This window comes from Oncorhynchus nerka, linkage group LG1, assembly GCF_034236695.1.
Source record: "Oncorhynchus nerka isolate Pitt River linkage group LG1, Oner_Uvic_2.0, whole genome shotgun sequence".
NCBI classification, from domain to species: Eukaryota; Metazoa; Chordata; class Actinopteri; order Salmoniformes; family Salmonidae; genus Oncorhynchus; species Oncorhynchus nerka.
Window position 1 is genome coordinate 3,455,917 of NC_088396.1, and position 26,584 is coordinate 3,482,500.

The following is a 26,584-nucleotide window of genomic DNA, read 5'->3' on the forward strand; positions in this document are numbered from 1 at the left end:
CCACCATCACCTCATGTTTCAGCATGATAATGCACGGACCCATGTTGCAAGCATCTGTACACAACTCCTGGAAGCTCCATGAAAAGGAGATGTGTCATGCTGCATGAGGCAAATGGTGGTCACAATAGATACTGACTGGTTTCCTGATCCACGTGCCTACTTTTTCTAAGGGTATCTGTGACCAGCAGATGCATATCTGTATTGCCAGTCATGTGAAATCCATTTATTGAAATACTGTAACTCAGATAAAAAAAGAAACCAATACTTTACATGTTGCGTTTATATTTTTGTTCAGTGTATATAGGATGAGCTCATGACTAGAATACAGTATATAAAAACAGTATGAAGTGTTAAGTGACCAGTGTTCAAAGACTATGTACATAGGGCAGCAGTCTATAAGGTGCAGGGTTGAGTACCAGGTGATAGCTGGCTAGTAACAATGTCTAAAGTTCAGAGCAGCGTACTGGGCGGAGGCCAGCTAGTGGTGACTAATTAACAGTCTGATGGCCTGGAGATAGAAGCTGTTTTTCAGTCTCTCTGTCCCAGTTTTGATGCACCTGTATTTTTTCAGCCTTCTAGATGGTAGCGGGGTGAACAGGCTGTGGCTCGGGTGGCTGAGAGGCAATGTTCCCTGAAAAGAATTCAGCACTGAGCAAATTTCAGGTCTGCTGAGCTCAAACTTGAACGTTGTGAAAATTCTGTGCAAATTCCGGTGCGTGTTTACTGTGAACACTGAGGCTGTACCTGCCTTAAATTACAGTTTTATCAGTGGCCAAGTAGCCTACTGTGGCTATTTGATAATAATGTAGGCCTACCAGAGTGGTCTACCATCAAAAACAATGGACAAAAATGCATCCAACATTTTAAGATGGAAATAGCTGTTCTATCATTCAGCCTAAAGTAGCAGTAAATGTGTGGTGTTCAATGTAGGGCTACATTCCATGAGGATTTTGAAAAAAAAACCATGCAGGGCTAGACATTAACCTGTTTATCCACTTGTCCTTCAGACAAGGAGGTGATTGAAAATGTTGTGTTGTTTGATGCAAGAAACCACTTAACAAAATAAAATGCATTATTATTCCTATACATTATTACAGAGAATCAGACAAATGATGCTACCCTCTGCCTATTGGCTACTTAGCTTATTCAAGCCTGTCTCGAAATATAACTCTGCCCCTTTAAGACACAAAAACTATTTACCTGACTTGCTTGTCAAAGATGTCTAGAAATGTACAAGTAATATGCTCTTGTTGGAAGCAATCACTCTCCTATTGCTGACTACCAATTATATATAACTGGGCTAATAACTCACTAACTAGCAAATAATATGAACACATGTGCACAGGTGGCTACATGCAGCTCTTGCTTTGATCTCAAAACAAGTACATCTACTTGCGACCATTCATGCTGTAAACACAGTCCAGTTCAAACTGAATGGCATAGATCCATATAGGGCAATGGCTATTTGCATATAGGCCTACTACAGCTCTGATTGGTTATGGCGCACCTGTAGAGAGTCGTGCTTGTCAATGCAATAGAATCCTATTCTAACACTCTCTGCCTAATAGAAAATCTCTTGCACGGTTAGTTTAGCATACTAAGTATTGCATAGATAGTTTTGTTTTGGTATGTTATATTGAAAGGGGCTAATATTGTGTTAAATCGAGCTCAATTCCCACAGTATGGCAAAACGTTGATAGTGTTAACTAAAGGTGAAAACTCTAGAAAGTTGAGTGGTTCAATCTCATGCTTCTCTGACACGGGCAGCCCGCACGCAGAGCTTAGAGGGAACATCTTAGGGGCCAAGGAAAAATTTCTTCAGCCTCCTGAGGTTCAAGTGTGGATGGACCATTTCAGGATGTCAGCGATGTGCTCACCGAGGACTTTGAAGCTTTTCACCCTCTCCACTGCGGCCCCGTCGATGTGCATGGGGGCGTGCTCCCTCTGCTGTCTCCTGAATACCACAATCAGCTTCTTCATTTTTTGGGCATTGAGAGAGAGCTTATTTTTCTGGCACCACTCCGGCAGGGCCCTATACTCCTCCTTATAGGCTGTGTTGTTTTTGTTGGTTATCAAGCCTAACAATTTGTTTGCAAAGTTGATGATTCAGTTGGAAATGTGCGTGGCCACGCAGTCTTGGGGGAACAAGGTGTACAGGAGGGGGCTGAGCACCCAGGGGGCTGGGTTCAGACCCGGGGCTCAGAGCTTAGTAATGAGCTTGGAGGGCACTATGGTGTTGAAGGCTCAGCTGAAGGCAGTGTCAAAGGCAGTGTGCGATGCCGATTGCGTCATCCGTGGATCAGTCGGGTGGTATGCAAATTGTAGTGGGTCTAGGGTGTCGGGTAAGGCGGAAGTGATATGACTCTTAACTAACCTCTCAAAGCACTTCATGATGACAGAAGTGAGTGCCATGGTGCAATAGTAATTTAGTTCAGTTACCTTTGCTTTCTTGGGTACAGGAACAATGGTGTACATATTGATGCAGGTTTGGACAACAGACTGGGATAGGGAGAGATTGTATATGTCCGTAAACACTCTATCCAGCTGGTCTGCACATGCTCTGAGGGCGCCTTGAGTAAGAGCACACACTCTTACTCACGGCAGCCACGGAGAACGAGAATTTAGGAATAATAGTGCGTATACTTCCCTTTACACGAAGGAAGACAAACCCATAATAATCAGAAGAGTCCCGAACTCCAGGGTCAGTAAATTTGATCTTCTGGGCTGGCGAAAGACAAGGACACGTGGCTGCAGGAGGAGTTCACTGGTTGAAGAAGGAAACAGTCGACAGGCTTTCCACCAGGGCATAAAAGTAACTTTTAGATTAAAAAATACATTTTTGGCTGATAAAATTACACCAACAAAACATAGACAGGAAGACCGAGTCAGTGACTCATACCACTCAGGTGACGCACCCCTCCTAGGGACGGTATGGAAGGGCACCAGTAAGCCAGTGACTCAGCCCCTGTAATAGGGTTAGAGGCAGAGAATCCCAGTGGAAAGAGGGGAACCGGCCAGGCAGAGACAGCAAGGGCGGTTGTTGCTCCAGTGTCTTTCCGTTCACCTTCACACTCCTGGACCAGACTACACTCAATCATAGGACCTACTGAAGAGATGAGTCTTCAATAAAGACTTAAAGGTTGAGACCGAGTCTACGTCTCTCACATGGGTAGGCAGACCATTCCATAAAAATGGAGCTCTATAGGAGAAAGCCCTGCCTCCAGCTGTTTGCTGAGAAGTTCTAGGGACAATTAGGAGGCCTGAGTCTTGTAACCATAGTGTACGTGTAGGTATGTACGGCAGGACCAAATCGGAAAGATAGGTAGGAACAAGCCCATGTAATGCTTTGAAGGTTAGCAGTAAAACCTTGAAATCAGCCCTTGCCTTAACAGGAAGCCAGTGTAGGGAGGCTAGCACTGGAGTAAAATGATCACAGTTTTTGGTTCTAGTCAGGATTCTAGCAGCCGTATTTAGCACTAACTTAAGTTTATTTAGTGCTTTATCCGGGTAGCCGGAAAGTAGAGCATTGCAGTAGTCTAACCTAGAAGTAACAAAAGTATGGATACAGTTTTCTGCATCATGTTTGGACAGAAAATGTCTGATTTTTGCAATGTTACGTAAATGGAAAAAAGCTGTCCTTGAAACAGTCTTGATATGTTTGTCAAAAGAGAGATCAGGTCCAGAGTAACGCCGAGGTCCTTCACATTTTTATTTGAGACGACTGTACAACCATCAAGATGAATTATCAGATTCAATAGAAGATCTCTTTGTTTCTTGGGACCTAGAACAAGCATATCTGTTTTGTCTGAGTTTAAAAGTAGAAATTTATTAAAAATCCTACAATGTGATTTTCTGGACTTTTTTTTTCTCATTTTGTCTGTCATAGTTGAAGTGTACCTATGATGAAAATTACAGGCCTCTCTCATCTTTTTAAGTGGGAGAACTTGCACAATTAGTGGCTGACTAAATACTTTTTTGCCCCACTGTATTTCACTTGTGATTTCATGAATATTAATATTTTCTCGTAATATTTTTGTCCATTGCGTTATGCTAATTAGTGTCAGTTGATGACAATTCTCCCGGTAGATCCAAGAGGTTATTAACATTATGTTTTCGAATGACATCCCCAAGAGGTAAAATATACGGTGAAAACAATAGTGGTCCTAAAACGGAACCTTGAGGATCACCGAAATTTACAGTTGATTTGTCAGAGGAAAAACCATTCACAGAGACAAACTGATATCTTTCCGACAGATAAGATCTAAACCAGGCCATAACTTGTCCGTGTAGACCAATTTGGGTTTCCAATCTCTCCAAAAGAGCAGTGAATTTCTAACACAGATTCAACAACAACGACCAGGGAGGTTTTCCAAAACTTTGCATAGAGGGGCACCTATTGCAAAAAAAGCAGACATTAAATATCCATTTGAGCATGGTGAAGTTATTCATTACACTTTGGAACAATACACCTAGTCAATACAAATGAACAGGAGTCCTTCCTAACTCAGTTGCCGCAGAGGAAGAAAACCACTCAAGATTTCACCATGGGAGAAAACTGATTCATCAACAACATTGTAGTTACTCAACAATACAAACCTAATTGACAGAGTGAAAAGAAGAAAGTATTCCAAAACATTCATCCTGTTGCAACAAGGCACTAAAGTCATACTGCAAAAAAATGTGATTTAAACAATTCACTTTTTGTCCTGAATACAACGTTTTATGTTTGGGGCAAATCCAATACCTCACATTACTGAGTGCCACTCTCCTTATGTTCAAGCATAGTGGTGGCTGCATCAATGTATGGGTATGCTTGTAATTGTTAAGGACCGGGTAGTTTTTCAGGATAGAAAAGAAACTGAATGGGGCTAAGCACAGGCAAAATCCTAAAGGAATTATAGTTCAGTCTGCTTTCCACCAGACACCTGGAGGTGAATTCACCTTTCAGCAGGACAATAACCTAAAATGCAAGGCCAGATATACACTAGAGTTGCTTACCAAGAAGAGAGTGAATGTTCCTGAGTGGCCGAGTCACAGTTTTGACTTAAATCTGCAGGAAAATCTATGGCAAGACTTGAAAATGGTTGTCTAGCAGTGATCAACAACCAATTTGACAGAGCTTGAAGAATTTTGAAAACAATAATGGACAAATAATGTACAATCCAGGTGTGCAAAGCTCCACAGCTATAATCGCTGCCAAATTTGCTTCTACAGAGAATTGACTCAGGGGTGTGAATACTTTTGTAAATTATATATTTCTGTATACATTTTTCAATAAATTAGAAAAATGTTGATGGGTGATTTAAAAAAGAATGTAATCCAAATGTGGAATAATTCAAGGGGTATGAATACTTTCTGAAGAAACTGGAAATTAGTTTAATTTAGATTAAACTGTCCCATAGATATCTGAGGTGCAACCCATGTCTAAGGCATACATAAATATTGGATGCAGCTATGGTGGTATTAGCTAACTCATGACTGACTACAAATAATTAGAATAGTATAATGGACATGAACCTTCAAATGATAGGATAAATGTCAGCCATTTTGGTCTTTAGCTAACTTTCCACTCCTTGCCACTTGTCATTGCCAAAGAGACTGGCCTTTCGGCAATCTCAACATTCAATATGCACTGCATTTACGGCAGAGTTGCTTATTGTTTGTTGTAAATAACATTCATATTGTCCATGACATGTGGAGCTTCGAAAATAGAATTAGAATTTATAACAAAGTCAAAAACAAACATTTAGTCGGGTATATTGATGCTTAAAATCAAAACTACAACGTTTTGTGGTAGGAATTTAGTTGGAGAATTTAGAGGTGAGCTAGCAACTTTTGACAGACTGTGTCACGCCCTGACCTTAGAGATCCTTATTTATTCTCTATGTTTGGTTAGGTCAGTGTGTGACTCGGGTGGGAAAATCGATGTTTTCTATTTCTTTGTTGTTTTGCCGAGTGTGGTTCCCAATCAGAGGCAGCTGTTTATCGTTGTCTCTGATTGGGGATCATACTGTATATAAGTTGTGATTTTCCGTTTGGGTTTTGTGGGGTGTTATTTTCTGTTTAGTGTCTGTGCCTGACGGAACTGTGCGCTTTCGTTTTTGGATTTGTTATTTTTGTTTGAGTGTTTCTTGCACATAAATATCATGAACACTTTCCACGCTGCGCTTTGGTCCACTCTTCCTTCCACCGATGACGAGTGTTACAGAACCCCCCACCAAAGAAGGACCAAGCAGTGTGGCCAGGAGGACAGGACATGGGAGGAAATCCTGGAGGGAGAAGGACCCTGGACACAGGCCGGGGAGTATTGCCGTCCAAGGGAGCAGATGGAGGCAGCGAGAGCGGAAAGGCGACTATACGAAGAGTTAGCTCAACGACAGAAGCACGAGAGGCAGCCCCCCCAAAAAATTTGGGGCCCTCGGGGAGATTGGCGGAGGTAGGATTTAGACCTGAGCCCTCCCCGTGCTTACCGTGGGGAGCGTGTGACTGGTCAGGCACCGTGTTATGCGGTGATGCGCACGGTGTCTCCAGTGAGCATTCACAGGCCGGTGCACTCTGTGCCAGCACCCCGCATTTGCCGGGTGGAAGTGGGCATCCAGTCAGGACGGGTTGTGCCAGCTCTATGCTCAAGACCTCCAGTGCACCTCCACCGTGTATCCGGTGCATGCTCCACCACCAGGCTTCCAGTGCATCTCCCCAGTCCGGTGAGACCTGTTCCGGTTCCACGTACCAGGCCTCCAGTATGTCTCCCCAGCCTGGTAAGCCCTGTGGCAGCTCCACGCACCAGGCTTCCAGTATGTCTCCTCAGTCCGGTGAGACCTGTTCCGGCTCCACGTACGAAGCCTCCAGTGATGATCCATGGCCCGGAGCCTGTAATGATGATCCATGGCACAAAGCCTCCAGTGATGATCCATGGCCCGGAGCCTGTAGTGATGATCCATGGCACAAAGCCTCCAGTGATGATCCATGGCCCGGAGCCTGTAGTGATGATCCATGGCACGAAGCCTTGTCACATGGCACAAAGCCTTATCATAGTGCTGTGATAAGATATTGCGTAAAATAATAATTTTAACAATTTGTCTGCTATTTATACAGAAACTTGGTGTAGAACCTCTACTAACTGTATTTATAGTTATATGACACAATTTTAGGTTAACAATAATTATATTACACCATTTCTGATATTACATGCCTTAATTTTTTCCTGCATAATTGAAATCAGGATTTTGCCTCTACTGCCATTCATTCCAATGAGACTGGTTTGGATTTCTCCCTGAGTAACATGACTGCCATTTTCACTCCATTCTGGAACTGAGGGTTTATGACATTATGTAATGGTGTCACCACCCTGAATCTAATCTGGAGTCAGTCAGTTTACACCTGTAAATAATAGAATGAGCTTATAATTGAGGGATGATGTCAATCGTTGGTCCTGATAGACAAAGATCACTGTTGGGTGCCAGACTGATCCCCTGGCCATGAACAGATGCTGCAACCCACCAGGAGGAGCAAAGGTGGGTATCATAACATGTCCAGCAATGTGATTGCAATGGTTTAAAATAATTTAATTCCCTGTTCACTTGCTATTTTCACACCTTGTCAGGCAAGACCTCAGAATAAAAGTGTGTCATGCGACATTATCCTTGTGGCTCCTCCTCCATTGTTGTCAGAGTCTCCCTCGACTCCTATGAAAAGGACAAGCTATGATGCCTCTGATAGTGACTCGAGTTACTGCCCTGATTACAGACGGCTTCATAAACAATGATAATGTATGTTATGTCAAAAATGACTTGGTTTGATAAACCACTAGGTTAATTACCCAGCCAAGCAGATAAAAGTATTATAGTAATTTAGGTTGTGCATTATCAAAAAGCTTTGTCCTTTCTTTATAAAAAAAACTAACAATTTACCACTTGGCTGTCTATTGTATCACTTATGGTTGGGTGGTATCCACATTTTCATATCATCACATCGTCCTTCTCGCATCCCAGGATTTACAGTAATCCTTAAATAGTACACAAGGTTGCGCCAAAAAATGCAAGAAAAACCCATTGGGTGTCTATTACCAGAAGGCTAACAAAATTAACACAAGTAATACTTCCACGGAGGCTGCTAACAAAATAGGCTAACGAGCGCCAATGAAAATAAATGAATTGCCAAGACAGGCAATCCAAGTCATAAAGTTATACATACAAGTGCCAGTCAAAAGTTTGGACACTCCTACTCATTTAAGGGTTTTTCTTCATTTTTTATATTTTCTACATTGTAGAATACTAGTGAAAACATCAAAACTATGAAATAACACATACAGTGGGGAGAACAAGTATTTGAAACACTGCCAATTTTGCAGGTTTTCCTACTTACAAAGCATGTAGAGGTCTGTAATTTTTTATCATACTTCAACTGTGAGAGACGAAATCTAAAACAAAAAATCCAGAAAATCACATTGTATGATTTTTAAGTAATTCATTAGCATTTTATTGCATAACATAAGTATTTGATACATCAGAAAAGCAGAACTTAATATTTGGTACAGAAACCTTTGTTTGCAATTACAGAGATCATACAGTGGGGCAAAACAGTATTTAGTCAGCCACCAATTGTGCATGTTCTCCCATTTAAAAAGATGAGAGAGGCCTGTAATTTTCATCATAGGTACACTTCAACTATGACAGACAAAATGAGAAAAAAAATTCTCCAGAAAATCACATTGTAAGATTTTTTATGAATTTATTTGCAAATTATGGGAGGGACTCAAATCCTGCAGTGCCAGACGTGTCCCCCTGCTTAAGCCAGTACATGTCCAGGCCCATCTGAAGTTTGCTAGAGAGCATTTGGATGATCCAGAAAAAGATTGGGAGAATGTCATATGGTCAGATGAAACCAAAATATAACTTTTTGGTAAAAACTCAACTCGTCGTGTTTGGAGGACAAAGAATGCTGAGTTGCATCCAAAGAACACTATACCTACTGTGAAGCATGGGGGCTGAAACATCATGCTTTGGGTCTGTTTTTCTGCAAAGGGACCAGGCCGACTTATCCGTGTAAAGGAAAGAATGAACGGGGCCATGTATCGTGAGATTTTGAGTGAAAACCTCCTTCCATCTGCAAGGGCGTTGAAGATGAAACGTGGCTGGGTCTTTCAGCATGACAATGATCCCAAACACACCGCCCAGGCCACGAAGGAGTGGCTTCGTAAGAAGCATTTCAAGGTCCTGGAGTGGCCTAGCCAGTCTCCAGATCTCAACCCCATAGACAATCTTTGGAGGGAGTTGAAAGTCCGTGTTGCCCAAAAGCTAATTCTGGTCAGCGTTATATCGGACAAAAAGTGATATTACTGGTCGAAGAAACATTTCAAACTATGTACAGAATCAATAATTAGGATGTTTTTAACATATAGCTTCAATAAAGTTCCAACCGGAGTATTCCTTCTTGAGAATTAGCGTTTGGATATGTATACCAAACGCGCTAACAAAAGAAGCTATTTGGACATAAATAACGGACATTTTCGAACAAAACAAACATTTATTGTGGACCTGGGATTCCTGGAGTGCTTTCTGATGTAGATCATCAAAGGTAAGGGAATATTTATCATGTACTTTCTTATTTATGTTGACGCCATCTTTGCGGCTGTTGAGTTTTTACTTTTGAGCGATTATTGCATGCGTTTCCTTTTCCGTATTTAAAAAAAAAATCTGACACAGCGGTTGCATTAAGGAGAGGTATATCTGTAATTCCATGTGTATTATCATCTACATTTATGATGAGTATTTCTGTTGAATGATGTGGCTATGTAAAATCACTTGATGTTTTTGGAATTAGTGAATCTAACGCGCCAATGTAAACTCCGATTTCTTTTATACAAATATGAACTTTATCAAACAAAACATGCATGTATTGTGTAACATGAAGTCCTATGAGTGTCATCTGATGAAGATAATTCAAGGTTAGTGATTAATTTTATCTTTATTTCTGGTTTTGTGAATGTTATATTTTGCTGGAAAATGGCCGTGCTTATTGTGGTTTGATGGAGACCTAACATAATCGTTTGTAGTGCTTTCGCTAAAAAGCCTATTAGAAAATAGCACACTCAATATCTAATGCAGAATACATATTAAAAGCACATTCAATATTACATAGAATAAGAAAATAAAATACTGTTAAAATCACTACAGGTGTCCCCCAGGGCTCGGTTCTAGGCCCTCCCCTCTTTACACCAGGTCACTCTGCTCTGTCATATCCTCACATGGTCTCTCCTATCATTATTATGTGGGTGAAACTCATCTACTCTTTTCCATCCCCCTGTCTGACACCCATGTGGCGATGCACATCTCTGTGTGCCTGGAAGACATCTCAGCTTGGATGTCAGCCCACCACCTAAAGCTCAACCTTGACAAAATGGAGCTGCTCTTCCTCATGGAGAAGGCCTGTCCACTCCAAGACTTCTCCATCACGGTTGACAACTCCACGGTGTCCCCCTCCCAGAGTGCATAGAACCTTTGCCTGGACAACACTCTGTTGTTCTCTGCAAACATCAAAGCAGTGACTCCCCCCTGTAGGTTCATGCTCTACAACGTCTGTAGAGTAAGATCTCACACAGGAAGTGGTGCAGGTTCTAATCCAGGCACTCCCGACTAGACTACTGCAACTCTCTGTTGGCTGGGCTCCCCGCTTGTGTCATCAAACCACTGCAACTTATCCAGAATGCCGCTGCCCACCTGATGATAAACCTTCCTACGTTCTGCCATGTAAAACCCACTCCTCCGCACACCCCACTGGCTTCCAGTCGAGGCTCGCATCATCGTCAATAACATGGTGCTTGCCTACGGAGCAGCAAGGGGAACTGCCCCCTTCTTACCGCCACCTCTTGTCTCTTGGCCATCCCACCCCTATGGGAGCGCAGCTCTCGCTCCGCCCAGTCAAAGCTCTTCTCTGAAACCTTACCTCTTTGAAGAGTAACTTAAATAATTCTCAGGGCGACCCAGACAAATGCTCTTGCCTTTTCCTACTAGCACTGACTTTGCTGATAAATACTTTGTTGAGGATAAATGCACTTCATACAATTGTGGTGTGTTGTTGTCTCTCCTAGTCATCTTAAGATGAATGCACTAATTATAAGTCGCTCTAGATAAATCCTCTTAAGGATCCACCCCTTTTAATTTTTTTGTTGTTGCCTGAAATGACACTCAAATCTAACTGCCTGTAGCTCAGGCCCTGAAGCAAGGATATGCATATTCTTGCTAGCATTTCAAAGGAAACACTTTGAAGTTTTTGGAAATGTGAAAGGAATGTAGGAGAATATAACACAATAGATCTGGTAAAAACAACTGTTATTTTGTATTTTCTTTGCACCATCATCTTTGAAATGCAAGAGAAAGGCCAAAATGTATTATTCCAGCCCAGGTGCAACATACATTTTGACCACTCTATGGCAGCAGTGTACATGCAAAGTGAACCATTGCATTTCTGTTCAAAATGTTGTATCAAGACTGCGCAAATGTGCCTAATTTGTTTATTAATAACTTTATTTAAAAAATTGTGCACTCTCCTCAAACAATAGCATGTTATTCTTTCACTGTAATAGCTACTGTAAATTGGACAGTGCAGTTAGATTAACAAGAAGTTAAGCTTTCTGCCAATATGTCTATGTCCTGGGAAATGTTCTTGTTACTTACAACCTCATGCTAATCGCATTAGCCTACATTAGCTCAACCATCCCGTGGAAGGGACACTTATCCCGAAGAAGAGGATAACAGCATCTCAACCATCCCGTGGAAGGGACACTTATCCCGAAGAAGAGGATAACAGCATCTCAACCATCCCGTGGAAGGGACACTGATCCCGAAGAAGAGGATAACAGCATCTCAACCATCCCGTGGAAGGGACACTTATCCCGAAGAAGAGGATAACAGCATCTCAACCATCCCGTGGAAGGGACACTGATCCCGAAGAAGAGGATAACAGCATCTCAACCATCCCGTGGAAGGGACACTTATCCCGAAGAAGAGGATAACAGCATCTCAACCATCCCGTGGAAGGGACACTGATCCCGAAGAAGAGGATAACAGCATCTCAACCATCCCGTGGAAGGGACACTTATCCCGAAGAAGAGGATAACAGCATCTCAACCATCCCGTGGAAGGGACACTTATCCCGAAGAAGAGGATAACAGCATCTGCTAAATAACTCAAATATGATTTTAAAAAAAATGTAGTTCTATTCACTTGTATTTCAACACAATAGAATTAAGTTTAGTTTACTCAGATGTCAAATACCAGTAGTGTAAAGTAAAAATACATTAAAGTACTACCTAAGTAGTTTTTTGGGGTATATGCACTTTAATTTACTATTTATATTTTCACTACATTCCTAAAGAAAATAATGTACTTTTTACTCCATACATTTTCCCTGACACCCAAAAGTACTCATTACATTTTAACAGGAAAATGGTCCTGAGTGTTGGGAGTGTGTCCCTGGCTATCCAGGGAAGACAATTGTGACAATTGTGACAAGACAATTGTGCCGTCTGGTTTGCTTAATATAAGGAATTTGAATTGCCAGCTTCATTAAATAGTAGCTGCAAAACACCAGTCTCAACGTCAACAGTGAAGAGGTGACTCTGGGATGCTGGCCTTCTAGGCAGAGTTACTCTGTCCAGTGTCTGTGTTATTTTGCCCATCTTAATCTTTTCTTTTTATTGGCCAGTCAGAGATATGACTTTTTCTTTGCAACTCTGCCTAGAAGGCCAGCATCCCGGAGTCGCCTCTTCACTGTTGATGCTGAGACTGGTGTTTTGCGGCTACTATTTAATGAAGCTGCCAGGTGGGGACTCTAGACACTCTAATGTACTTGTCCTCTTGCTCAGTTGTGCACCGGTGCCTCCCACTCCTCTTTCCATTCTGGTTAGAGACAGTTTGCACTGTACTGTGAAGGGAGAAGTACACAGCGTTGTATGAGATCTTCAATTTCTCACATGGAATAGCCTTCATTTCTCAGAACAAGAATAGACTGACGATTTTCAGAAGAAAGGTATTTGTTTCTGGCCATTTTGAGCCTGTAATCGAACTCACAAATGCTGATGCTCCAGATACTCAACTAGTCTAAAGAAGACTAGTTTTATTGCTTCTTTAACCAGAACAACAGTTTTTAGCTATGCTAACATAATTGCAAAAGGGTTTTCTAATGATCAATTAGCATTTTACAATGATAAACTTGGATAAGCTAACACTACTTGCCATTGGAACACAGGAGTGATGGTTGCTGATAATGGGCCTCTGTACGGCTATGTAGATATTCCATAAAAATCAGCAGTTTCCAGCTACAATAGTAATTTACAACATTAACAATGTCTACACTGTATATCTGATGATTTTGATGTTATTTTAATGGACAAAAATGTGCTTTTCTTTCAAAACCAAGGACATTTCTAAGTGACCCCAAACGTTTGACCTTTAGCGTATATGTTCCTCAGATGGTTCAAGGAAACTGATTGCCTTGACTTATTTGAGTTATAGTTTCTTAAAACTAATTTAACCTATATTTTAATATTTTATCATTATGTCCATCTTAGACAGTTAGTTCTAAGATTGTGTACACTCCCAACAGTTTTGTGGACTCCCAACTCATATGAGAGTGGGAATCTGTTGAGTCAGCAATAGCCACCCAATAATTTCAACAGCATCCATCAATGATTTGCCTGTTTGGGAATGACACCTCTTTGAACATCACTTCTGCCTGACGTTTTTTTCCATTACGGCTCATAACACAACAAAAAAATGTAATACGATGATAAATAGATACTTTTCTTCCAACAAAATAAAAATGCACAAATCATTGTAAAAGTCTCAAGTGTTTTGAATTACCCACAATCCTCTACAAAGGAAGTCAACACAATACAGTCAAGTTGTACTTACTCAAATGTCAAATTATACAACTCAAATAGTTTAAGGTAACTGTTTGCCTTAACTGAGTTGTAGGTACTCAAATAGACCAAGTACCACTAACTTATTTATGTTACATTTAAGTCTAAAACAAATAGATTTTTTTACTGCTAATTTGATAAGTTTAACTCTGTAAATTAAAGCAAGCTAAACACAAATAGGCAGTTAGCCTAACTCATTACTTTTAAGCAGGCGCTATTCAAATAGACCAAGTGCTTCTAACTTCTTTATCTTCATTAAAACAAAAAACAAATAGACTGAGTTTTATTAACGTAATTGTCTCAATTAAAAAACAACAAGTTAGTATAACGTAATGTAATCAATTAAGTATGACTACTGCTCGTGTTTAAGGTACCACTAGGCACTTCGTCTAATGACTTAGACCAGGGCTCTCCAACCATGTTCCTTGAGAGTTACCCTCCTGTAGGTTTTTGCTCCAACCCCAGTTCATCAACTAGCTAATTATTAGAATTAGGTGAGCTAGATTAGGGTTTAAGTGAACACCTAAAGGATGGAAGCTCTCCAGGAACTCCCGAGTGGTGCAGCGGTCTAAGGCACTGCATCTCAGTGCTAGAGGCATCACTACAGACCCTGGTTTGATTCCATGCTGTATCACAACTGGCCGTGATTGGGAGTCCCATAGCGCTGTGCACAATTGGTCCAGCATCGTCCGGGTTAGGGTTTGGCTGGGGTAGGCCGTAATTGTAAATAAGAATTTGTTCTTAACTGTCTTGCCTAGTTAAATAAAAATGTACAGGGTTCGAGATCCCTGACTTAACATTTTACAATGTGTCTATTTATTTGATTGAACCTTTATTTAACTAGGCAAGTCAGTTAACACAATGACGGCCTACCAAAAGGCAAAAGGCCTCCTGCGGGATGGGGGCTGGGATTAAAAATACAAAAATGATGAAATATAAATATTGGACAAAACACACATCACGAGAAGAGCGACAACACAACGTGACATAAAGAGAGACCTAAGACAACAACATAGCAAGGCAGCAACACATGACAACAAAGCATGGTGGCAACACAACATGACAACAACATGGTAGCGACACAACATGGTAGCAGCACAAAACATGGTACAAACATTATTGGGCACAGACAACAGCACAAATAGCAAGAAGGTAAAGACAACAATACATCAAGCAAAGCAGCCACAACTGTCAGTAAGAGCGTCCATGATTGAGTCTTTGAATAGAGATGGAGATAAATCTGTCCAGTTTGAGTGTTTGTTGCAGCTCGTTCCAGTCGATAGCTGCAGCGAACTGAAAAGACCCATGGATGTGTGTGCTTTGGGAACCTTTAACAGAATGTGAGTGGCAGAATGGGTGTTGTATGTGGAGGATGAGGGCTGCAGTAGATATCTCAGTAGACACAAACGGGAAGCATACACTAAAAAACTAAAAAATATTTGGATCAACTTAATTCAATTTTGGAAGGTAGTTACACCAAATGGAAACTGGTTATTTTTACATGAAATTATTATTACAGATGAACTTAATTCACTTGTGTTATTCAAACAGTATTGGATTTAGAAATAATAATTCAAAATGTCAGATTGACTAAATGTATTCATGTTTTTAAAACACAATTGAATCAAATACCTCCAAACTGAATAAATGATGTCAGTTCTAGCTATTTGACTTATGTTCGTCCAACTCAATCTGCTTATGTAAATCATAGTTAAATTGCTTTTGTTTCCATCAGTCTAATGCTTTTGGCCGGTTTCTGTAGGTATGGTGTCTGGGAATTTACGAATAAAGCATCAGCAAAAATACACAGTTCTGTAGCTAAATATTTTGAAAGTAAATTCATTTCACAATCTCTCACAATCTCTGAAAATGCATGAAATGGTACAACAATCAAACGCTTCTAGCAACAGGGGGAGTGAACAAGCGCACACTTATGGAAGTTAAGTGTGGAGAAGCCGAGCTCTCTTAATTATAAAGAATCTGTTCTGAACATGTGCTTTGATAAATGCAATATTTAACCAATGAAAACATGTCGAAAACTGCCCCAAAGTCAGCATTTCATAATCTCACACAGGCACACTGTGGCCCAATTGCAAATAATTCCCTAAACCCTACGCCCTGTGTACTTGTGGAGATCTGAGATGTTTTGACAGGTGTAATCAATGTGGTAATAGCTTAACCTTGCCTCCCTAGGTGGAAGTTACACCACATTGCTTATACAAATCAAATCCTCTCATATCAAGTGCATAGGGCGTAGGGTTTAGGGGACGATTTGGGATTTGCCCACACACTGATCGAATGAAAATGCATAAAATGGTAATAAGAAAAACAGTGAAAAATTCCTTGAGCCATGCTGGCAACAATCAAAAGGTTTCTAGCAACAGGGGGAGTGAACAAGTCATACACTTCTGACTTAAGGGTGGAGAAGCCGAGCTCTCTCAATTATAAAAATATGTTCTGAACATAACAGTGCATTGATAAACACATGATACAAAACAATGTCCAAAACTTGTGTCCAAAAGAAACAGTAGGTCAAGGCACCGCTGCGTGGCATGACAATGTATTACTGAAAACTCAGTTCCTAAAGTAAAAGGTTTGCCCACAATGAAGTGCGTCATTAGTCATGCTGTATCTCCACATCATAGGAGGAACGAGGTACACAAAATACATCTGGCCATGCAGAAGATCTTGATTACGTGGACTCGGGAGGTAGAAAGTATGGTCGTATCATCAGTGTCATGAGGAATTAGGACCGTATTATCAGTGTCACCAGATGAATGGGTAAAATAGCATTACAAGGGGTGGTCGAATCAGGCAAAGACATCACTTTGATAGTGCCTTTGTCCTGGATATCTGCTGTTTAGGTCAAGTTCATGAACTCATTTCCAAACGCTCTGTCCATGAATTAAAGCCAAATGTTGCCTTTCAGTCTCAAATGCTTCTTTATCTTATTTGAGAGTTTACTCACAGATGCAGGTATTCCAGACAGAAGAGTCAATCGCTGGGAGTCATTTTCTCCAAAGAGGATTTTGAGCTTAACTGGAGCTGTCATTTTCCAACTTGGTTTGAGAGAGAAGAAGCAGAGGGCAAATATAGTGGCAAAATCATTCAAGCATTGATCTTGTCAAATCCTGAACCAAAAGTGCCGCAAACAACCCAGAACCAAGCATTGCTTACTACCGTGTGTGTGTGTATATACGTGTGTGACCACATTAGTGTAATGTAAATGCAACACTGGCCTCTTACAAGCAGAGGTTTATGTGCACGATCCGGATTCTCCAAGATTCTGAACTGAACTGGAACTTTTACCAACTTTTTAGTCTGGGACAAATTTAGTGGCAGAATATTTAAGTAATCAGCACACACCTTTTCAAATCCTAAAACAAAAGGGCTGCGAACACAGCCTATACCAAGCACCTGTCCCAACTGTGCATGTGTGATGGCGCTAGTATGATGTATATGTAACACAGTGTTCTTCTTTTCAGCCTCACCATATGGATAGGTCAGACCAAGTAGTCGGCCAATGCTACCTGCTCGATACTGCTACGGAACAGACACTACACTTCCACATTAATTGAAGAAAGAATAAAAGGTAAGAGTGAAGATGGGCCACATGTCTAAAGTGACATAACATAAGACAATTAATAAACCAAAAACTCTACTGGAAAGACAATAAAAGGCAGGCGGTCTACATTAGAATGAAATATACAAATAATTGTTTTTACTAGCACTAAAGAGTCATGAAGTCTAGGATATTCAGAAACTTTTCTAGAAGAAATCGGGAAAATGGAGACAAAAAACTAACATTGGTGAGTCAAGTATGGGTTAGCTAGAATCATTATGGATCCATGTTGTCAACTGCTTTAACACCCCACTCAATTTTGAGGTCTGAAAAAAAAACATTCAATTTGCAATGTCCCTTCAATATCTAGTTAAAATGGTAAAGGCCAAAAATAGTCAGTTCATCCAATTCTAATGGCTCTGATTTGATTTGATTTGCACACTGTCCCAAGGTAACATGAAACTCCTATGTGATATTCTTTATTGTCAAAATCATCACAATGCCTAAAACAGTATCTTATGCCTAGCTAGCTACATGTATCTGGAAAACAGAGCATACTGACTGGCTGGGCGTGGTGTTATTAGCTATCATGTCATCGCTAAATATTCAGCTATGGCGTTACCAAGCTAGCTAGCTACCGAACACAAGATAGGCTACAGCAGTAACAACTACACTTTAGCATGTGAACAACATTCGTACTAGGTAACATATAACCAGCTGCACATTGCTAGCTAGCTAACCTTGTGTTTCGCATTCCCTCCCCTCAAACAGGAGCCACACACATCTATATGGGCGTGCGCAAATGCAGGCTACATACACTTGCATCGATACACACGGTCCAACATTAATTAAGAACTAGCTACACGTTGCAGACAGTTAAATGAGATGTACTTAACAATACGCGTGGTCTTCTATAAAGTGTACTAAAACAACTGTAAAAGCACATTTGCCCACATGTATCTTTGCGCTTTAATGGATGGCAAAAGCTAGCAAGTCTCACCGGAGTAACATTTAGAGCTAGCTGAATGAACTAGCTAGCTACTGTACATGTTACAATGTAATGAAGGTCAAGTAGCAGCACGTCGATAAAGTCTGCAATAAAATATGTTCTAAAACAACAGTATAAGAACATTTACACACATTTAATCACTCACATTTTAACAGATGACAATATAATCTATTTTGCTTACAAAGTCAACCAAGATTTAATTTGGGGTCAAATTCAATGACATGACATTTGAGGGCTTTGGTATCTCTTATGCTTAGAGACATTTTAGAGTGCTAGAGCTAATTTGCATTGTATTGTGTTTTTTTGCTAAAGTTTAGTCTTTGAGCAGAAGCTCTTACCGATTTACTGATTTAAGTATATTAAAGGTGACTGCCACAACCACAGATTATGAGCAAAGTAAAACTTTCTTGAAAAATAGGAAATAATCCTAACTAAAAAAGCGAAGACTGAGAAATATGTGGATTGATTTACATGGTATTGTGGTCTGAGAGAGGTTTTTGTCTTAACTTCTTGAAAGATATAGCAATCTTATAACACTGGAACACTTGAAGAAAATAAGCCCAAAGCATTCATGAATATACTGAATAGAGATATTGGCATCTTGGTGATCCCAACAATTCCTTTGACTAATGTGGATTTCATCTAAACCATGTAAATGAGTGAGTTTGTAGGGATAACTCATCATAGACTACATGATACTAATGTTCTCTATTGTTTCAATCCCCCATCATTCTGCTCTCATAACAATATGAATACATTCCCATCTGTTTGGTGTTCCCTTTCAAACCGCACTTAGCTGCTAAACCACAGCCATGCAAGACATCCACTGCTGTTGATTTTTTTTTTAATGCAGGCAAGAGAAGAAAAAACTGTTGGAATAAAAAAGCTGCCGCTGTAAAAGTGTCTTGCCAACAATAACATTAGCGTTTGACACACAGCGTGTGAAAAAAATCTGGCATCGTATCACAGTAAAGAAAGTCGACCTTTGAAGAGTGTGTGAACTCGTTATATTAATAAAGCTTCAAAGATTGCTTTTAGGTTCTCACCAAAGAAATAACCCCTGACACCCAAACAAACAAACACAAGCCAAATTTAAATAGCGCAAGTTGAAATAGTATCTGAAAGCAAGGTAAGTTGAAGTTCTTTTGTGTATTTGTGTGCAGGGCCGGTTCAAGGCATAAGCGACATAAGCAGTCTCTTGGGGCCCCCCAGGCGCTATTCTTACTCTCAACTTAGTGGTGAGAGTAAGAATAGTAGAATGCACCAGCTGCAATTCAAAAATTTGGTTGTGCGTCAGCAGTTTTACTCTTATGTCAGTCACTGTCAGTCACTCAATTAGCCATGTCAGCTGACAATGTTATGATTGGTACTTAGTCTAGCCAGAGGCCCTGATCTCCTGGGGGCCCACATTGATTTTGTTAGTCATTCTCACTCAGATACCATATTAAAGTTACATAAGTAATTACAAAATGTGTGGAATTGCAGGGACTTTTTTTTTTTTTAATTGTAGAATTGCATGAAATTTGTTATAAAATTGCAAAGTTTTCTCTCTGCCCCATGGCAAAATGCATAGAATTGCAGAAAAACTGCTTTAAAAAAGCCGCATTTTCTCTAGGCCCCATGACAAATGTTTTAGAATTGCAGGAAAACTTAAAATTTGGCTCTCCACCGTCAAGAGGGGGGCCACTAAAATGTTTTGTCGGGAGGTGGGGGGCCCCCTCACCAAAACTTGCTTAGGGCCCTCAAAAAGCTAGAGCCGGCCCTGTGTGTGTGTGTGTGTAGTGTGTGTGTGTGTGACAGAGGGGAGAAGGGACACATCTATTATTCTCTGGCTGATTAAAGCATGATGGCTGGTGTCCAATCTGCTTTCCAGGGGAGCACTGTGACAGCCAGACGTGTTCTCTACCTGCTGCCTCCTCTCCATGTTAGGTGATTTACGTCTGACGCCCTCCGTTTATGTACTGCCGTATTTTCATTTCTACCCCGCTGAGTGCCAGGTTCAGAACTCCTGAAGAAATATTATGCTTTGCTGACAAAATACAGTGACAGCCATCTCGCAGCCTTAAAAGTGTGCCGGGGTTGTCGAGCAGTTGGAGAGGAGAGGCGGAGACGAGAAGTCGTCTGTTAGTGGGCGGCCCACCGATCAGCCCACTTGATCTAAACCAGCCCTGATTGGACAAAATGACTATGTTTATTGAATTTCAATTGAAAGATATGATGCGGGGGGGGGGGGGGTCGATAAAACAGAAGGTGAAATGGCTTCTCTCGGCAGAGAAACATTTGGTGCAAAAATGAAATGTTTGTTTCGGTGGCAGGCGGGTGGCTAGAAGAGCTGGTAACTTGACGCTTGGGACTTTTTCATTAACCCCAAGTTCAAACCCCACCACTGCTGCTCCAATCTTAGTAGGGAAGCAACAATTTGATGTGAACAAATGAACATAAATACTGTTATTGTTAAAGCGCCGCCATTCTTCCTTTTCAAGCTTTCCTATTTAGGCTTTTTGTACAACCTACTCTGAGACTTAATGAGATGTTGTATAGCATCTTGAGACGTTCTCATTTGCCGCATTATTATTTCAAAGCTTCCAGAACAGCCCTGTCTCGCTGTCATCCTCATGCATATGGAAGGTGTTCGTGTACGCCAATATCTCTGCCTCTGTGTCGCTTTGATGGGGAGGCCGACCCCTCGCTAAATGAAACGAATGATCACGCACCTAATGAGGCAAAGGAGTGTGCCGAGGGTTTGGGGCCAACACACTGGATGGACAACACTGTTTTCTGTAATTAGCCTTTACCTCACATGAAGCGCCGCTTGTTGTTATTTTGATTCCAGTCAGGGAAACAAACAGAAGTTAATTTGAAATCCGATGCTACAAAAGCAGCACGCCCACCCCCCCCTACCCCCACCCCCGTCTCCTGGCATCTGAGGCCTCGACTATAAATAAAGATTGTCATTGTAACCTAATCAAATTATGAGAAATGTTTTGGTTTGCCTGTCAGCTGTCGAGTGTTTTCTCTCTCTCTCTCTCTCTCTCTCTCTCTCTATCTCTCTCTCTCTCTCTCTCTCTCTCTCTCTCTCTCTCTCTCTCTCTCTCTCTCTCGACCTTGATGGCAGCGTATTCCCCTGAGGTCTTCTCATCTCTCCTCAGGAGCTGCCAGCTCGCTTCCATTCGTGGCAGACCAAGAAGTATTAAGCATAAATGGCATTCACATGATTTCAATAAGCTCAGGGAGACAAGAACCAGGCTTTCAGCACATTAGCTTTTAGTTGTTGAGGACACAAAGCAGACACATAGCCACTGAGCGGGGAAGAAAGAGAGAGAGAATTCCACCAGTCCCCAAAAAGGCCTAATACATGATGATGTCATCAGTAATGGCCCAGATGTAGTTAGACTTGGACCTGATGAGAAGCACCATGATAAAAGCTGACCCCTCCGTGGTACAGACATCATTGCTGTAGAAAAGCAGGATATCCAATTTAAGTCAACAATGAGGATAAAAAACAACTTGCATTTCCAATCATCAATTCTTTAAGATCGGATAGGTTATGTTTTGTAAGCCTACGTTCCATGTCATCCTGTAAGTTAAACAATGGAATCGCAATACAATAACAACACACACACACACAAACACACACACACACACACACACACATTGATCATTTTCAAATTTTGCAGATAGCCTAAGGTGATTCGAGGCCTGTATACTTGCCTGCATTGTCATATTTTCACTGGACCATTTACAATACAGAATGTCTCCTGAAAAACAGTCTTCTAATGGGTGACAAAGACATCTGAGCACTCCTTTATAAGAAGAAATCCCCAGTGTCATCTTGTCAATGTGGCCTCATCCTCTGGCTCCCCCTTCTCCCTTTCACTCTCTTTCCCACTGTCTCTCTTTTTCCTCTCTGGCTGACTAATCACCCGGCCCAGTGAAGGTATAGAGCAATACCAGTCCCTCTCTCACTCCTTCCTCCTCCTCCTCCTCCTCCTCCCTCCTTCCCCTCTCTCCCCCTCCCGCTCCATCCACTGCCGCTCTGTCTGTGATTTTTCATTGCCCTTGTTGGACCTGTTTTATGCATTGTTTCCCTGATGGCATGATTGATGTCAGGGAGCTTGTAATCTGGGGAATGACGCGCACCGCTGTAGAGTCCCCCTCTCTCTCCCTAACACACGTCGACTCGTGCCTGTTTGGCCTGGGCCACTGCTGAGGCGGCTCCCCTCTCTCCTCGCTTCACCCAAACCTCATTTACATTTCAATCTCAGCCTCATGAATGCAAAAATTCTGGCAGAAAATTAATAAAATGCAGCACTGGGGAAGTGGGCGCAAGGGAGAGACATAGAGGGGAGAAAGAAAGAGGGAGAAAATGAAGAGCCGGGATCTCTTTCTCCACCTTTTGTTCTTACAAAAGTGCCCCTTATTTTATTTCCACCCTCTCTCTTTCACCAGAACTCTCCAATGAATGGCATTACAGACAATGCCATATCCAGAGTGACACAAATGTATTTTGGTTCCACCGCCATAGTGTATTTCCACAGATCCAGGGGCGATTTGTCTGGGGACAATTTGGTTTCCATAAAGGATTTAAATGGTTTCGGTGGAGATAGTGGGGCAAAATTTAATTTGTTTCTCATTTACTACAGCAGGTATGAAAAGGAGAAAAATTGGGCGGCTGATGGGCTAAAAATTGGTGCTGTCCCTCTGCTGTATCCCCAAAGGGCCCTGGCCCTGCATCATATAGATTGAGTTCGACCCCCCCAGCCCACCCCACCGCAACCCAGGCCAACACACACTCCCTCATGGACCCCCCCCCCCACTCTCTCTCTCTTTCTATCTCTCTCTCTCTCTCTCTCTCTCCCTCTCACATACACACACAGAAACATACACACCATCCATGCCAGCCCGCCTCCAGCCCAGAAAGAGCTGTAACCTTAAACCAACTTAAACAGTAACCTTTGGGGAGGCTGCCTATCACTCGTAAAACAACGTTTCCATCGATCGGCCTGTCCCCGTGATTTATGGCCTCATTTTACACTAATTGAGAATTTAGGGGGCGGATTAGCGAGCCTCAACACTTCACCCTGATATGCACTTTGAGCAATGTAATCTGTCACACAGGGATGTCCGACACTCTTACTCACAAAGGAGGAGAAAAGGGATGGGGGGGTGGGGGGGGGGGCAGAGGGAGAGAGGGGTTCCCATCTAATTGAATTTCCAGATAACATGGAAATTAATTTGACATCAGTGAAATTTGAATACAGCTCTGTTTGCTGTGCTGAGCCCGCTCCCCTATTGTGATGCGTGTGTGTTCTGTCCTCCCTCGCTATATCCTCCTCTCTCTCTCTCTTTCTCCCACACCCCTCTCTCTCTCTTTCTCTCTCTTCTTTTCTCTCTATGTGCTACACCCGGCAAACACTATTGATCCAAATTACTGAGTTGAGGGACGGCTGAAGCATGGAATCTCTAAATCTTATTTGCGCTCATATTAGGGCAGTTCATCTGCTGCTATCTTGGGCCAGATAAAGAATATTACCTTTCATTTTGTTTGACTGCACCAAGATTATGTTTTTGGGAGAGAATGTCCTTCTCCCTTGGCAGGCGAACACATGCAGGCGGATGGCGAATGCCCCGAGTCAACAGTTGGAATTGAATTAGGGGTCTGGCTCGCACGGTCCATTGTCTGGGTAATTTGTCGTCTAAGTGGCAAAATGAAAGCACTCTCCACGGTTCTCTGAGCACCTGCTGTTGTGTCACTCATCACTATGGATACACACATTCACACAGCCATGCATGCACACACAGGCACTCAAACAACTACACACACATACACACACGCAGAGAGAGAAGGTCTCTAGAATATATAGACTCTGTATAATCACCAGTGCTATAACTCAGAGATAGAGCACTCAATTGGTTTAATCAACTGTGTGTGTATCTAATCTAATCACAATGCTGAGACAACATTTGACAAAAAGAGATACTCATACTCAACAGCTGTAGAGGAAAGTCTTTGTTGACACTTATTTTGAATTACTGCATTCATAGTGCCGTTTATCACATACTTATTTGTTGTAAGCAGTTATAACAGCTCATGGCCTGTTATAACAGCCTTTCAATAGAAATAAATGTGTTCATATTCATACTGTAATGCAATGCACACAGGTGGCTCATTAAACATACTTATAGATTCCTAAAACTTCCCATAGTGTCAGAACAAGTAACTCAACATCAGTCTTGTCTGTAGAGTACATGGTGTTCAAGATACCCACCATTATGTTGGGAGTTAGATTAGAACTCAATACAGTACTGATCTGACCACTTTTTAACCACTATACATGGTTCATTCTCATGCCCATGATTCTCACCATCAGAGTTCACTGTACACCTTTTACAAAGAAGAAGAATTGTCTCTCATTTGACATCATCTTAAAGGCATCGCCACAATAGAGCCTTGGTTATGGTCAACTCTCTGAAGCTCTTTGGTGTTTAAGATAGCTTTGTGTGGGAGAAGGGTTTCCACTCAGGCTCTTTAGCAAGGTTAAGAGATGCATTTATCTACATAATGAACTTTGGGAACTAGCTAACTTAATCCCAGTAATGCCTGTGAGAGTCAGTTAGCGAAGCTAGATTCACTGAGGTATTTATCAGATATAGCAGACCCACTATTATACTCAGTACCAGGCTACTAGGGCTTTATCCCACATAGTGGTCAGGTTCAACCAAAGACCACGTTTACATGCACAGAGTATTTCGTGAAGTAGCTCATATCCCGGTTAAGGTCTTATTCAAGATAAGATGTTTACACGCACCTTTGATATCCCGCTCACGAGTATCCCTGTATCCATTAATAAAGAGAATATTCTTATTTTGGCCAGGGACCGCAGAATGTTTTGGGGGGAAAGGGGTGCAAAAAAAAAGACGTTTTGAAGCCTCATTTAGATATTTTGCTAATTACAATTTACGACATTAGGTAGGCGATTTGTTAGTCAACCTGTCTATAATTTGGTACATGCAACTTCTCTTCTGTCATAAAGCCTTGCCGAATAATGTCAAAAATTGCTAGAACTAATGATTCATCAACAATCTAGTTGACATCGGTAAAGTTTTCTCTTTCATTTCTAATTCTCTCGTGGTGAGAAGACGTTTAGGGACCGGAGAGATTTTCTGTGCATAATTTCAGTTTGTTGACCGGTTTTATGGAAATAAAAAGCTGTGAAAACGATACAACATGTTTCTGATAGTATTTCAGTTTGTCTTGGCTGCATGATTTGTTTGAAAGTGAACTTCTGTCAGATTTTATGTTGCAAATTTTTTTTTTGTGCTACATAACAAGCTTAGCGCATTCACTTTTCCACTCCTGTTCTTGACATTTGGTCCATAATTTTACTGCAAGAAACACTTTACTCTGCAGGAGTTAATATTATAGTAGGCTACAACTGAGGCTTACAATCAGTCACCAGACTTCAGTTACTATTCCTATTACTGTTCCCATTTCAACTTCAGAAGTGATACTATGCGAAAAAGCTTACTCAGACTGCGAATAGCAACGGTAAATGGGAAAAAGAGGTTTACATGCCACAGTATCCTGTCTGATCATCATCTCCCAGGCATCTTATTCGGGTCTCTCAAAATGATGTTTATACTGTGTGTCAACTCAAAAACAGAATACTTGAGAATCCCAAATAATAACGGGATATTGGTGTGCATGTAAACATGGTCAATGTCTCATTGTTGTTCAATTAACGATCTGGCTTGGTGTATGTGTATATAAATCGATCAGATACAGGAGGTCCAGTGCCACTAACTATTGGATGACAGCTCGGTAAAACAAAGGCCTCGTGGTAAACCAATCAGGCGTCTCTTTTTACTTGTCACTGCGGAACGATGTCAACTAACCAGTAGTTTGTTCCCAGGTTGACCTCCTGTTGATGTGTATGTTTCCTCCACTCTGTTCCTCCATGAGGTTGTTGGAAGTTATGTACAGTACATACAACCCAGACATCAAATAGGTGTCACGACTCCTACCGAAGGTGGCTCCCCTTCTGTTCGGGTGGCGCTCGGCAGTCGTCGTCACCGGCCTACTAGCTGCCAC